The sequence below is a fragment of the Strix aluco genome, chromosome 5 (assembly GCF_031877795.1).
Source record: "Strix aluco isolate bStrAlu1 chromosome 5, bStrAlu1.hap1, whole genome shotgun sequence".
NCBI lineage: Eukaryota > Metazoa > Chordata > Aves > Strigiformes > Strigidae > Strix > Strix aluco.
Genome location: NC_133935.1, coordinates 21466395 through 21482099, shown reverse-complemented (window position 1 = coordinate 21482099; position 15705 = coordinate 21466395).

Genomic DNA, 15705 nt, shown 5'->3' with positions numbered 1-15705 from the left:
CTATGTTTTCTTTTCCTCCAACTTCTTACAGTATTCCTATATGTGTAGGAAGCATGATTTCTTTTTTTTCTAGTATCAATAGCACATCAATTAGGTGAGCAACAGAGTAATACCTTTCAGAATCTTGATTTTAATTGTATGTGTATATATTGTGAAGCAATTAATATGGCTAGTTAAGCTTCCATGACATCTGGATTTTTCAGCTGGCAATGTTTTGATGTTTGACTGCGTGGCTTCACAGCAGAGTGACAATGAAAATACGTTTAAACAAAAAAAATGAAGAAAAAAAATCTGGTTTAAATGTTCCCCTCCCCCCCCCCCCCCCCCTTTTTTTTTTTTGTTGTCAAACAACACAAGCATGATAGTTATGCTACAGTCTTGGAGTATAATGAACCAATCCTCTGAAACCAAATCTCCAAAGACTCTGTGATTATTTTCAAACTCCTTGCCAAGATCCCAAAGTATGATAATTAATGAACTTTAACATATGTGACAAAAATCCTAATTGAAGTAGGAGGGGTGCAGAGTGCATTAATGAAATGAAACTGATTTTTTGAAGTATCAGTTTTGAAACCTTCAATTTTATCTTTAATTAGTAGTTTTAGGGGAGAGCCTCCAAAAGTTCAGTGACATTCTTTGTACTGTCAGAGGTGTGGAAAACCATGGAGAGAGACAATACTTCCTTAAGAGAGTTTTCAAAGAAGTCGCCAATCTTGCAAGTCTTCTCTGTTTTTTGCAGAATCAGGGCCTAGAAAAATAGAAATGGTGAAAAGCATTAGGAGATGAAACAGCTCGGGTGTACTTCACAGGGTAGGCAGGAGAGGCAGGAAAAAGATACAGCTGTTCTGATGCCTAAACCCAAGGCGCTACCCTTCAGGACTTCTTGACTCTTACCCTTTCAGCACTCCCATTCATATTTACAATGGAAATGTGATTGCAACAGTGATTAAAACCAAGCTATTTTGGATGATCTAGAAAAAGACTAATCACAGAAAGAAGTAATAAAGAGTATGAATTGCATCAATGTGGCTGGGATTTTTTTCTTTTCTTAATGTTTAACATAGTCCAAACGTAAAAAAGAATATTATAGAAAAAAAATACACTACTGATATGACAAAGGAGAGTAGTTATCTTCTACAAACCTTTCTTTACCAGCTCAAATTGTTGATTGTACTGATTTTGCATACCTATGTACTAGCTGGATAGTAAAATTTATGCCACATAACAAAATACCGTTTTAGATTGTCTAGTGTATGAAGAGTGTACCAGGAGGATGGTGCTGGAGTGAAGTAGGGGCCCAGTGAGGCTGTGGAGTCTCCATCCTTGGAGGCCTTCAAAATGCAGCTGCACGAGGCCTCCAGCAACCTGACTTACTTTCAAAGCTGACCCTGCTTTGAGTGGGAGGTGGGAACAGAAACCTCCAGAGAACCTCTCTAACATGTGTTGTTCAGTAGGTTTACTCTGTGGAACTGGTGCTGCTGTGTATACCCTGAATCTGGATTCAGTTCCTCCTAAGGGAAGTGGAATCCCTTAGGCAGCATTTCATATTAATGGGGACAGAATTGGCTGTGTGTTTATGCTTGAGTCAGGAAACTGAAAAGTTTAAAACAAAACTTCAGAGTTTCCTAATCACCTTTCCCTTTTACCTATTTGCTTAAATAAAACGTGAAGAAAAAAATGACCTTTACTGCTGTTTTTCATTTGCTTTCAATTAGAAAATGCAATCCTTCCAGCATGTAAAATTTGCTAATATTTAAAAGGATTCTAGACATAGTCCCTTAACTGAAGAAAAAATATTACAGTTTTTAAACTAGTCTGGAGAAAAATTCCTTTTCTAGTACCCGATATTATTTTAGAAATCCTTAAGACCAGAAGGAAGATTTCCCTCAGAACCATTGCATATATTAAAGATGAGAACAATGCAAATATTTTATTGTATGTCCTACCAAATGCCTCAGACTGAAAGTTAAGAATGCTATTTGCCTCTGAAAATATACATTTTAAATTATGCCTGAAATTATAACCTTTTTCTTTTCAAGATTAAACATTTTCAGGTTCCTTCGGATTATTTTAGAGAATCAGAAAACATGAGAGTGAAAAGAAAACTAGAAATGCAATGATGCACTAACAGTCATATTCCTTGGAAAGGAAGCAAATGTTACTATTAAAGAAAAGTTAAAAACAAAGGCAGAAAACAAGCCCAATTCTTTGGTGCTCTTTTGGCTCACTCCTGCCATGGCTCACATTTTCTCCAGTGAGAGACTTGAGTATGCAATTACTACTGCCATTTGTACTCCTCTAGTGCCGGGAGGTCTCAGTCAGGGACTGGGCCCTATTGTGTATGTGCTGTACAAACACGTTGAAGAGCTCATTGTAAAACTCTTCTAAAGCAATAGCTAAGCAGAATATGAGAAACAACTGAAGAGCAGACAGGGGCTGGTGAGGAAGGTGATTATGATCACAGCTGAAGCAGCAGTCAGTGCAGCCACAAACTAATCATTGCTGAAGGGCTTTTTGGCATTTAATCTGTGCAGCCAACTTGCCTTATATAGCCACTAGCACTGCAGTAAATTAACATCTTTGATATGTTTAACTTCACTCTCCCTCCCTGTCATAGGAAAGCATTAGCCTCATTTAACCATGTTCACATATTTAGCTCGGTTGGGGTACTCCACCCTTGAAGGAGCACCACAGGCAGATTCCCTCCCTCTTCCCTTTGTCCTGGCCCCACAGGTCTCTGGGGCTGTCTGGGAGCTCCCAGCCCACCTGCTGGAGGGGAAGCCTCTGCATGACCCCACATGGCCATTTTTCAACCCCAGGTCTCCCTACCCTACCAGCACCTTTCTTCCAGGGTTGAGGAAGAGCCACCCTACTAGGATCTTGGCCGTGGTGCTCTGGCTCTGGACCTGGGCACTGGGCACTGGCCGTGGCAGTGCTAGGGCAGCCGTAACACCAGCAGCAGTGCTGACGGCTCACCATCAACTGGACTAACCCCATCTATTTGCACATTATCACAATCATGTAGTATTTAGATATCAAAGGCAGTGGTAAAACATTATGACCAGATTATGACCAGCAATATCTTCCCCCTCCCTTGTTCTATCTCAAATTGCATTTTGGAAAATTAAATATATATACATTCGTATCAACAACTCTTAAGTCTTGTGCATTTTTGTGGTTTGTTTTTTTTTTTTTCTTTAAATAAATGTCAAAACCCTGGGAAGTTTGATAAATGTACATCGGCGATAAAAAGAAGACTAGGGAAAATGTGGACCCTCTTCAGAAGGAAATGGAAGAACTGGTTACCTGGGATATGGAGAAGGCTGGGGTACTCAACAACTTTTTTGCCTCAGTCTTCACTGGCAAGTGCTCAAGCCACACCACCCAAGTCGCAGAAGGCAAAGGCAAGGACTGGGAGAATGAAGAACCTTCCACTATAGGAGAAGATCAGGTTCAAGACCGTCTGAGGAACCTGAAGGTGCACAAGGCCATGGAACCCAATGAGATGCATCTGTGGGTCCTGAGGGAACGGGCCAATGAAGTGGCTAAACCACTATCCATCATATTTGAGAAGTCATGGCAGTCTGGTGAAGTTCCTGCTGACTGGAAAAGTGGAAACATAACCCCCATTTTTAAAAAGGAAAAAAGGAAGATCTCAGGGAACTACAGGCCAGTCAATCGCTCCTCTGTGTCTGGCAAGATCATAGAGTGGATCCTCCTGGAAACTATGCTAGGGCACATAGAAAACAAGGAGGTGGTTGGTGATAGCCAACATGGCTTTCCTAAGGGTAGACTATGCCTGCCAAATTCGGTGGATTTCTGTGACAGGGTTAGAGCATTGGTGGATGTCGTGGTTTGAACTCAGAGGGCAACTGAGCACCACGCAGCCATACACTCATCCCTTTCCCCTCAGGAATGGGAAGGAGAAAAATAAAACAAAAAGCTCAGGAATTGAGATAAGAACAGAGAGGGATGACTCACCCATTATGGTCAGGGGCAAAAGATGGACTCAGAGTAAGTATAAAACAACATCAATTTAATTCAGACACTAACAACAACACTTAAAAGACAGAGTGGAACAGTGAGGATCATTACCACATCTTTAAAATACCTTCCCCCACCCCTCCCTTCTTTCCAGGCTCCAGCTTTGTTCCTGATTTCTCTACCTCCTCCTCCTCAGTGGTGCAGGGGTCAAGGAATGGAGTTATGGTCAGTCTGCCACTGCTTCTTCCTCGGGGAAGGAGGGAATTCCTCGCCTTCTGCTGCTGCTCCAGCATGAGGTCCCTCTCAGGAGGCAGTCCTCCATGAACCTTCTCCAACGTGAGTCCCTCCCACAGGCCACAGACATTCCTGAGCTGCTCTGGCGTGGGTCCATCCCACGTGTTGCAATCCTTCCAGTGCTGAACTACACCAGCGGGGGCTTCCCACAGAGTTCTGGTCTTCTTCGTGTGCATCCACCTGCTCTGGCGTGGGGGTGGACTGCAGGTGGGCATCTGCTCCACAGTGGACCTCCATGGGTGGTGGTGAGGGTAGCCCTGCCCTCTCACCACGGGCTGCAGGGGAATCTCTGCACTGGTGCACCTTCCCCCATTCCTCCTTCTTTTTTCACTCGGTGCTTACCTAAGTGTCCTCGGAACGCCTCCTCACAACTCCTCCCAGTTTCCCTTCTTAAATACATTATCACAGAGGTGGAGACACTGTTGCTGATGGGCTTGGCCTTGATGCAGAGGCGGGACTGACTTTGGAGCTGGTGGAGCTTTGAGAAGCTTCTCATAGAGGTCACTGCTGTAGCCTCCTTCCCCGCTACCAAAAACCCCACCATACACACAAACGCAGCACAGTGGATAAGGGAATAGCAAGGGATGTCATCTACCTGGACTTGTACAAAGAATTTGACATGGTCCCACATGACATCCTTGTCTCAAAATTGGAGAGACATGGATTTGACAGATGGACCACTCGGTGGATAAGGAATTGGATGGATGGTCACACTCAAAGAGTTGCAGTCAATGGCTTGATGTCTGGTGGAAACGAGTGGCATTCCTCAGGGGTCAGTGTTTGGACTGGCGCTGTTTAACATCTTTGTTGGTGACATGGACAGTGGGATTGAGTTCACCCTCAGCAAGTTTGCTGATGACACCAAGCTGTCTGGTGCGGCCAACACACTGGAGGGAAGGGATTCCATCCAGAGGGACCTTGACAGGCTTGAGAGGTGGGCCCATGCAAACCTCATGAAGTTCAAGAAGGCCGAGTGCAAGGTCCTGCACATGGGTTTTAAACTGAAAGAGAGTAGATTTAGATTAAGTATTAAGAAGAAATTCTTTATTGTGAAGGTGGTGAGGCCCTGGCACAGGTTGCCCAGAGAAGCTGTGGATGCCCCCTCCCTGGCAGTGTTCAAGGCCAGGTTGGACGGGGCTTTGAGCAACCTGGTCTAGTGGAAGGTGTCCCTGCCCATGGCAGGGGGGTTGGAACTAGATGATCTTTAGGGTCTCTTCCAACCCAAAACCATTCTATGGTTCTATGATTCTGAGCCATTTATTTGCCTGATTTTCAAGGCAGATAAAACATGAAACCGACATCTCCTCAAGGTCTCCAATAATTTCCAGTGCTTACTATTTTGAAACACAACCATGTGAAAATCTTTTGAATATATAGTAGATATGGACTCATTTGCTGAAATACTCTTCAGTTTAATTTTGTCTGCTTTCTTACAATTTTAATAACTGATGATCTTCCTAAATATACAATGCAGATTAATTGACTCTATGGTTTAACTACAAAAACCAGAGGTGAAATCAATACCCTTTATCCAATTTATTAGGCCTGCATGACATTTAGGTAATTAGAAAGCAAAATATAAGGATGAAAAGAGCAGAATAATATATTATTAACAGTAAAAGGGACTCTTTTCTTTCCCAGGTGAAGTGGTATTAAAATAGTTTAAAAGAGGTAATAATAGAAAGTTTGGCAAATGTATTTTGCCCTGTGTGTACTGTTGAATCCCTGTGTTTTCAGGACCATTTCAAAGGTTTAATATCATAATTTAAGGCTCTTATTCCACACTGAACAGGAAAACTTCATGCTAATAAATTAGACAAAGGATTCTTGCTCCTGCAGTTTGTAGCCAGACAATATTCCCATTGAAACTGAAAGTCTGAGTGTACACATTTGATGATTTTTGCCTTTCCCCCAAACTCCTAACTGTCCACTTAAAACTATTATACCACCCATTTCACACACATGAGTATATTGAAAGTTTTCTATTGCCATTGGTTCCTAATGCACTCCTTTTTCATTATCCACCACTAACATTTACCACAAACAAGTGCAAAACTGCTATTGCTGCTGCAGGTGAGTTGATGAGTGGTTGCATTGCTCTGACAGCTCCTTGTGCAACTCAGATGCCTGTGCCTAATGCTGAAGTGCAAAATACCACTAAGTGATAAAATAAAGAAAACTGTGCCCCTTAACCAGGCCTCCTTGTTTTTTCCATCTTGTCTTCCCATGCACCTTTCCCATGTAGCCCATTGTACAGAGGGTTATTTTGTGCAAAATAGAGTGCAGCAGTCTGATTATATAAAACTATGTGTGGCTGTCACCAGCTTTGTCACTGGCATGTAGCGCCTCTGAGTCTTTTAATTAGGGTTAGTGCAAATGTAGTTTGCTCCTGCTCTCTAGCAAAACCAGACATTTCACCCAGTTGTTCCTGTTCAACACTTGCACCTGGCATACTGACCCTCAGTGAACAGCTTCGGAAAGCTGTTATTACTGCATGTGGTTATGTAAGTTTCTACTCAGTTTTATTAGCACGCATAATATTGAGCACTGCATTGCGTTTTATATCCTGGAAGACTACCAAAACTTTCTGCTTTATCTTGGCCAGAGAACTGGACGCCCAGACACAAGTGTTGCTCTGTTTTACATTGGCTCAATTTCTAGGAGTGATGTTTGTATAAGGAAATACAGTGAAAATAATAAGTCTTTCACTGAAGAAGCATGGAACTCCATTTTAGTTTCACTTTCTGCACTCTATTCAACAAATTGAGAATTTTGTTTGGACTTGCTCAAAGCAGGAGGAGTAAATAACTCCTCTGCTTGTTGCTTCGGCTTGTTTGCCAGAGAGGAAATATCCCTAACACCCAATGTTTGTGTGTGCCAGCACTCACATTGGCCCTAAGCATCTTGGCAGAGATAGCACCAGCTTATGTCTGTGATATTTCTGCAAACACAGAACCTTCAAAAGTCTCCACATATTTGGCTTTATTTTTATTTGCTACCTTCATGGAGGTGGAGTAACCTGGGTTTGCCTATTTCACCTCACTGCACTTTGCACTCAAAATACTGGGCCAGGGTAGTAGTTAGAAGAACCCCCCCCTCACAGTCACACAAATACACACATCTGCATTTATTGAGCAAGATTTGATGCCAGGATATCAGCCAGACTACTAAAAGCAGCTAAACAAGCAGAGCAAACATAAATGCAATCCTAGGTTCACTTGATAATCAGATACCTTTCTAATTGCCCAGTGTCTGTTAGCTAGAATACCTAACAGTAACTAAAGGCTCTCCGGCCTTTAGAACTGGAGGTTTAGGATATCTGCTAACGCTACCCAGAGACTCTGCGATCTGAAAGACTTTCTTTGTGCTCTACTGGAATATCTTTGGAGTTTCAATTTCAGGTGTAAATGTGGCTATTACTGCCAGTTCTCTGGAGAAGGCTTACCAACCCTCTGGGGTACTGAACAGCGATTTCCTCTCTGACATAATCATCTGGACAGACACAGGTTGTACAAATTGTTACTGAGTGTGAAAGTCGAAAAGCTTTAGCTCTGTTTTTAGCTTGCTGAACCCATAACTACCTCCCATCTCCATCTGGGTAGGGCCTTTATCTGGTTTATTGATACATTCATGGGTTCATGGTAAGCAGACCAGGCACTGGTTACAGAATCACTGCAACATGAGACTGTGGCTATGCTGCAAATTTTTTTACAAAGAAAACGTATGTAACATGAAGAATCCTTGTGACAGACTGAAGCCTAGTATAAGCTTTAAGGGTGCAAAGCCCTGTATAATATAGAACCTTTAACATTTTCAGATGTTTTGAAAAATTGTTTTTTGCTTTTCCAGTCTTTTTTAACTTCTGTCACATTGCCACTGGTGCCCAAATCTAATTGTGTAACTACTGACTCATTTCTCTCTGTTTACTCTTTAACGTCGCTATTTTTCATCTGGTACTATTCTGGGAGTAAAATGCTATCTACTGGTTCAGAAGAAAAAAAATCCCCAAGATTTGCAGATGAATGACAGATTAATTGACTTTCAAATTCTTGATTTAGAAGTGTAAATGATTTTTAACTAAGTCTAAATACCTTTTTCTCTTCCACTTTCCATTCACTCTTTCTAGAATCAACCAGTTGCCCACAGCATGTTCCTTGTATTTTTTTGTGTCTACTGTTTACAAAGTTACAATCTTGAGGCCTGGCTGTATTACAAATATCTTAGGCATTACAGAGAGCAAAATAAAAATGGCCTGGTGAGTTTAGAAGAAGTTTTAGTACAACCTGCTGTAGTTAGCATCCAGAAGCAATACATCTGATCAATTCAGTACTCATACTGAAATCTAACTACTCTAATTTTGCAGATGCAAGTCATTTGATACAACACAGGGTTATAGATCTTTCAATGCAGGACCTTGTCTAATCAAGTTGTATACAGTAGTCAAGTTATGGGAGTACCAAGGCACTTAATCCAATATAACATTAATATTAGGGGTAGGCATTTCATTATTAAAAAAATATTTAATCACAGTAAAAATCCTGCTTGTGAGTCACAACCAAGTTTTTCCTCTTCCCTCAAAGCCTCAAATGTAAGATGGAAGTAATAACGTTAACTGATGTACAACATGAGGTACTGGTGGCTCTTCTGCCTTTTTAAACACCTGTTCAAATGCAGTAAAAGCTTCCTACACTACATAGCAGTTCAAAACTGTTTCAAGTTACTGTCATTTTTTCTGAGCAGAAAACAAGTGCCATTTCAGGCTGATGACACTAGATGCTAAAGCATCATTTTGGCTGTCCTTGGCATTAGTGAGTTTCCTGTAGCAGAAAATGATAGGCTGTGTCAACCTAACGAGTCTAACCAGTCTTGGCAACCTCAGCTGCTTACTGATGTAACTCTATTGCTAGTCAATGAAGGTTAAACTTGTTTGTGAAACACTGCAGTGTTATAGTCCTAGAGCACCTCTGGACTGTAATTCAGGTACTTCTGAGAAATACAGGACTTCAGAATAATCAAGTCTTCTCTTGTGTGAAAGAAAAACACATTTTGCTACTTAGCCACTGGAACCAGGCTGTACATGTACTCTCCTTCTCAGCTTGACAGTGGCAATAATTGGTTTTCTAAGACACATCAGAGAAAATTCAGTTAATTTCATTTTAAGTATTAATACAATTTACTCCTGTTCTTTCTGGGTTTTGCAATAGATTCTCTAAGACTGTCAGAGAAACAAAATGTTCAGGCGTGTCATAACAAGACTTTTTTGTTATCTAAGAGGTAGCACACTCTTAGTCATCGCTTTCATTCAGGTATTTTATCAAGATTGAATATTTATAAGCTATCGTATAGCTCAGCAAAAACAAAAAGGAAAAAAATAACAGTCACCTGATCTCAATTTAGCCTTAATTACATAGCCATCCTTTGTAATATTTATTCCCTAAGACAGGTTGCTGCTTAACATGTACAGGACACTTGGGATAAAACATCACTGGTACTCATAAAAATGTTTATTTGTATTTCACAGTCTACAATGTCCTTTCCACATAGTAGTCATAGAGGAACCTTTGCTACATGGAGAAATTTTGGAGGATTGTGTCGATAATGATACTGAGAAAGGAAACGCATTAGATTATGCTGTGGTCTGCTAATGATCTGTCTTCCAGTTTTTAAACATTGTTTGCAGTGTATCTTGTAAATACATGGCTCAAAGACTCTGATACCAGTCGGTGTTAAAATGCTAGATCCTAATTTCAAAATCAGAAATGCTGAACAAATAAGTCTATTGCACAATCTAAGCACTTCCAGTGGCACACATAGGTTTGAACTTGAGCTGCTTCTAGCCATCATGATTTTTTCCCTTTATTTGCTGCATTTTCTTAGTTTTAAAGATTGTGTGAGTATGCAAAAACCAGTGATTTTATGCTCAGATTTGCTTTTGTTTCTTAACACCCTGTGACTTCAGGTAGAAATTTTAAAGTTATTCCTTCTTATTTTCTGTTTTGATTAAACTAAAAAACACTTAGCATTTTCAGCTACTCCTAAACATTGCTTTGTTTGAAGATGTGTTATACAGCAGCTTTAATAGTTACATCTTTTCATTTCATAGTATGGATGATACTGATTTACTGAAACTGGAGAATCTCTCTGGAATTTTTTCAGTCTATCCTGGTTTGCTGTTGATTTTACACAAAAGTGTTCTGTCTCTTTTTGGAAAAAAAAAAGACCAACAAAACAACTCCAAATTTTAACTTGAGTTTATAAGAACAGCATTCTGTTCACTGAAATGTATGGGCATCCTGAGAGGAAACTTTGGATTTCCCAACCCCCACCAAACAGGGCTGTAATCTGATTTCGTAATGTAGGTTTGCTTTTACTGTAGTTTTCAGGTAGTCAGAATCTCTGTGTGTTTCACAGAAAGTGTGTGATCCTTGGTAAGCAAAGAAAGGCATTGTTCAAGCTTTGTGGCAGCCTGTTTGGTTTTGCATATGCTTGTAGGTTAGTTTTCTAATAAGTAAATTTTGTTGTTCTTTTGGTTTTCCTTTCTTTCCTTTCCTAATTTTATAGGGGAGTTCTCTGTTTTATGTGACTTCCATGTAACCTTTGTAGGTGTACCCTAAATGGTCTCTGTCTTTCTGAGTTAAATGTGTTATGGGAAGTCCAAAAGAATTGGTTACATACCAACAACTTCTCCACACCTGCCTTTCTCCTGTCTTTGTGCAGAATTATCTCTTTTCATTTACAAATGATTAGCAAGTCAGTATCCACAGATGGTGCCTGTTGATACACTTGCTGAACAATTTACTTTGCATATGTGATTCTTACACTCTAATGAAAGTTTCTACATTTTGTATTATCTTTTCTTAGATCTTCCTGCTTTTCTTTCCTTGTTATCATTTTATTTCCTTCTAATTACAAAAATATATTTTGTTCTAGACAGGAGAGATACTTGGTAGGTCAGGTCTTTAAAGCAAATGTTGTGTTGAGCGGGGAAATCACAGTGTAAGGTGGAGGGTTCCACACAGAGCACAGAAAAGTCTTACTTTTTAAAGCAAAGGTGTTAGACCAGCCCTTGTGCTGGACAAAGTCACTGCAGGCTCCTGCCCAGGGAACTGGGGCTGGCTTGCTGTAGTGCCGACTCTGGCCATTTCAGGAGTTACTAAGTAATGGGGAACACTAAATATGTCAAAGTCGTAGCCCTGGTTTGAAACCACTTTGCTCGTTTAGCACTCTAGTCTTGTGTCAATCATAGCATGGGAGGAATAGACCCTACCTCTAACTCTGTTTCTCTAGATGTTATCAGATGATCTATCAATTTGCAGAGAAACTAAACAGTTTGGTTTTTACATAAGCCTGTGCAGGATGAAGAATTTCTCACTAATATGAAATGATTTAAATGAATTTAGTCATCTTTGCCTTCACTTAAAACACCAATTTCTGTAACTTATTCATTGCAAAAAAAAAAAAAAAAAAAAAAAAGCACCATTGGTAGCTAATGTTGATTGTACTGTGAGGTTCTCAGCAGATAATTATATTTAAATATGTGGGTTTGAGAATAAATAATTGTAGCAAATTATGCAAACTAATAAAGTTGTTTCTAGATGGAAGTAATTTCTTGAGGGAAGTACTGAGGCCGTTGTTTCTTTGTTTGTTTCTACTGTTTGCCTGAGAATGTATTTTAAATTGTGACACTAAGTAAAAGTAAATGATAGAAAATGGGTGTGAAATTAGGACAGAGCTTATTTTTTGGAATTCCAGTGCAGTCTTCAACTGACTGACTTCAAACTCGTCCAAAAGAAGAATCAGGCTTTTTGTCTTCACATCAAAGTGGCTTTTGAACCTGATTTTTCACTCTGCAAAGGATGTTTTGATATACCATATGGGATTACAAATAGCAAAGATGAATAGGTGTACATCTAAGTCACTATAATTGCTATCCATGAACAGATGCATATTCTGGAGCTGTAGTGTTTTGGACAGTGACCATATTAAACTTCTCCCCTCAGATTAGCTCACAGAAGAATATAAATCACAAGTCAGTTATTCTGCAGTGATTAGGGCCATGCAGGGCAGGCTCTGTGTAAAACGTGTTCAGTGCTCACGTTGAGACAACAATTCTGCTGTTTGCATCAAAGTTTTATGACAGTTCAACTGCATCTGAAAATGATGCGGAATGAATGTAATGAAGAACAAAAGAAATAGGCTCTCCTTCTTGTACTAAAGCACAGCAGCAAGTGGTAGGGAACACTATGCCTTGTTTTAGCTGTCAGCAATGATGGGCTCCTGATTGATCCTTCACCAGAGCAAGAAGGGAGAAAAGAATTGTTCAAGAAATTGAGAAAACTTTCCATGTACAGTTAATGATTTTGTCCTTCTTGTATACCTAAAGATACTCTAACCACAACTCAAGAAAATCCTAACAAAGTGCTCATGCTGTTTGGATTTGAAAAGTGAGTACAATGTGTGTAAGATATCTACTTAACCCATAGAAGCTCACGCATTTTAAGTTGTTCAGACTGATTATCTTTTCACAATGTCTCTGCTTCAGTTTAGGCTTTAGCTGTGAAAAGTTTGGCGAACCAAATAAGAACATTTATGGTACTAATAAAACAGTGAAGCCAAAAAGAAAAAAGCACCCAGAAGCCAATGAAAGAAAGTGTGAGGTAGACTGACAAATCTTTTTATTGTACAGTGAACTTGCAAATATAACACTCTGTGGCCACATTGGAAGAACAAATAAAAAAATCACCAACAATTGTTAAAAACAAAACAAAAGCTTGCCCAATTCATGCAATTATGCCCAGAGTTAGGTGAAATCAAAAGCCTGGGAAATCTAGGCTAACTAACACTGAAGAGTTGCAGGTTGAATGTCGGTCAGTCATTATGTATTAGTTCCAGTACATCTGCTTCAAGAGATGCATCCATCCAGACACCCTTCAAAAAGTGAAAAAGTGAGTGAAGATTTTGAGTTTTCCCTTCTGCAAAGAGAAAGTTCTCTTTCTTTTTTGTGTTTTTTTTTTTTTTTTCCTTAAAAGATTTTTAAGTTGCTAAAGCTCCAGAGAGCTTTACAATAGTTAACTTACACAAGATTCAATGGAGGCAGGGAGTATTATACAAAGCGTATAGGAAAATTATGGCATGCACTTTCAGGCTAAATTGTGGAATGGTTTGAACTTGTGACACTCTGCCTGTGTCTATACTAGTCCCATCAAAGTGCTTCTGGGAGGCTTGCCTGGGAACCTGCCTTTCCCAGGACTCAGGAATCTTATCTGTCTTTGTGTCAGGTGTCATTAGGGCTCTTTTACAAAGAAAACTGGAGTTCAGAGGGTAGATGGGACAGCTCAAGGTCCAGAGACCTTTCACACTGCATGCAGCTGCTTTACATATTGGATATTGCTGAAGAGTGCTCTATATGTCAAAGTTTTCTGTAATAATTATAGGAAATCTTCTCCAGAGCTGGCCCTGGGAGTACTCTAAACCTCATCTCCTATGGCCAGGTACCAATTCTGGCTTTGACATCCTTCCTGTGGCATTACCCACGCCAATGCAGATGTATCCATAAGGCTATCTTTTCAGAGGGAGTGAGCACAAAACATGTCAGGGGCACCAAAAAAATTGCAGTAAAAATATATGCTTCTGTCTAAACTGCAAGAAGACATCAAAGATAGAAAATAGAAAGCTCTGTTTTGGCACAGTTCTTAGAAAGTATGGTAATAAGAAATATAGCTAATAATTCTGCATTAATCAAAGTCCAATAGCTTTTTAAAATTTCAGTTGCACCAAAAAGGATTTCTCTTTTGCTGGCCTTAGCAAACTTGAAGCAGTGACTAGTATGTAAATGAAGAAGTGAAAAGTTTAATAAAAAGAAAGGAAAGCATTATATTCTACTTGGAATAAAGGCTCATAATGTTTTGTTTTCATCACATTTTTTTTGCTTTTGTTCCTTACAGACACATAATTAAACTTATAGGGGTTTTTTATACCTCTTTGAATAGTAAATCTTCTCAAGTGTGAGCTATGAGACTGGGATGCATATCTGCTGCATAAAAGGACAATCCTGATAGTTTTAGTGTTGTGTGGTAAAATAAAGGGCTAACCAGGATTATTATTCACTTTGGAAGGAAAATACACAGGTGTATCCTGTTCTAGTAGGTTTTTTTTTTTAGTTTTGCCAGTCTTGGCTTTTTTTGCAAATGTTGAAACCTTGATTTTTAAATAGTTGTCCTTACAGAACAGGGTCCAGAGTGGTGACTAAATTCAGACAGCAGAAAATTTCTTTAACATACAGTAAACAGGCACTAGTTAAACTTTTGGGGGTGAAAAGGTATGGCAATTTTTGGAAAATCTTCAAGCAGGGAATCTTACCCCTGTCTGAATGGTGTGAAAGGAGAAGAGATTTTCATTGTGTATAAAACTGGATATTTAAAGTCTAAAGAAATTTTTCAATTGTACTTGGTTGAGTCTAGCATAAGAAACGGTGGGTTTTTTGAAATGTCATTTGTCTGAAATTGTCAGTGCCCGAGAATATAACTGAGCAATGAAGTCATTGCCTAAAAGCTTTTTTGAGTGATGCTCAGACTACTCTAAGCTTAGTTAAAACTATCCATGGTGAGTGTTTTAGAATGTAAAGCTAAAAATAACATGTGTCTAGCTAGTCCTTGAAAGAGGATTCCTCAAGCCTACCAGTCCATCCCCAAGCCAAGGCTAGTTATAACTATTGGTGAAATAGTCTGAATGCTGTGGCCCTCTGATAAACAGGACATGATAGCTAAATAATTTCCTCTGTCTAATCTAACCTACATTCAGTTATGTTTATTTACTTTCCTTTGGACCTTTCTTTCTTTTGCTTGAGCTTCCAACTTCTTTTAATAACAACAGAATAGAACATGAGTGCCCAATGTTTAAGATACTGGGGCAATCATAAGCAGCTGAACAGTTCTCACAACATATTTGAGAGTTTAGAGGGAAGTCATGTTGCCAGTGTGACTTGCTGGCTTACAATTTTTGGCAGTACAGCAGGATTCCGTTGTGACAAGTGAAATCTGAAACCATTTTGACATGTAGGTGTTTCCTAATCAAACCTCTGCTGACTTGCTATTACCTGCATCAGAGATGGATAAATCCCAGCTACTGCTCCCTCCTGAGAAAATGGACGGAGGAGTAAATGTTGTGGACAAGGCTGGGCATGGATGAATACAGCTTGTCCACTTCTGACTGAGCAAGACCTGTGTGTAGCTTTTTCTCAGGTGCATCAAACACCTTCCTCCAGCTTTGGTTTATATCCTCTGCTGTACCAGACGAAACAGATGTCTCTGGTGACTGTTTTCTGTCTGTCTTAGTCTTCTATCATGCAGTAGGATGAATCTGCTGACAGAGATAACTGCCTCTCTCTCTGCTCTCTTAATGAACTATGGGAAGACTGCAGAATAGCAA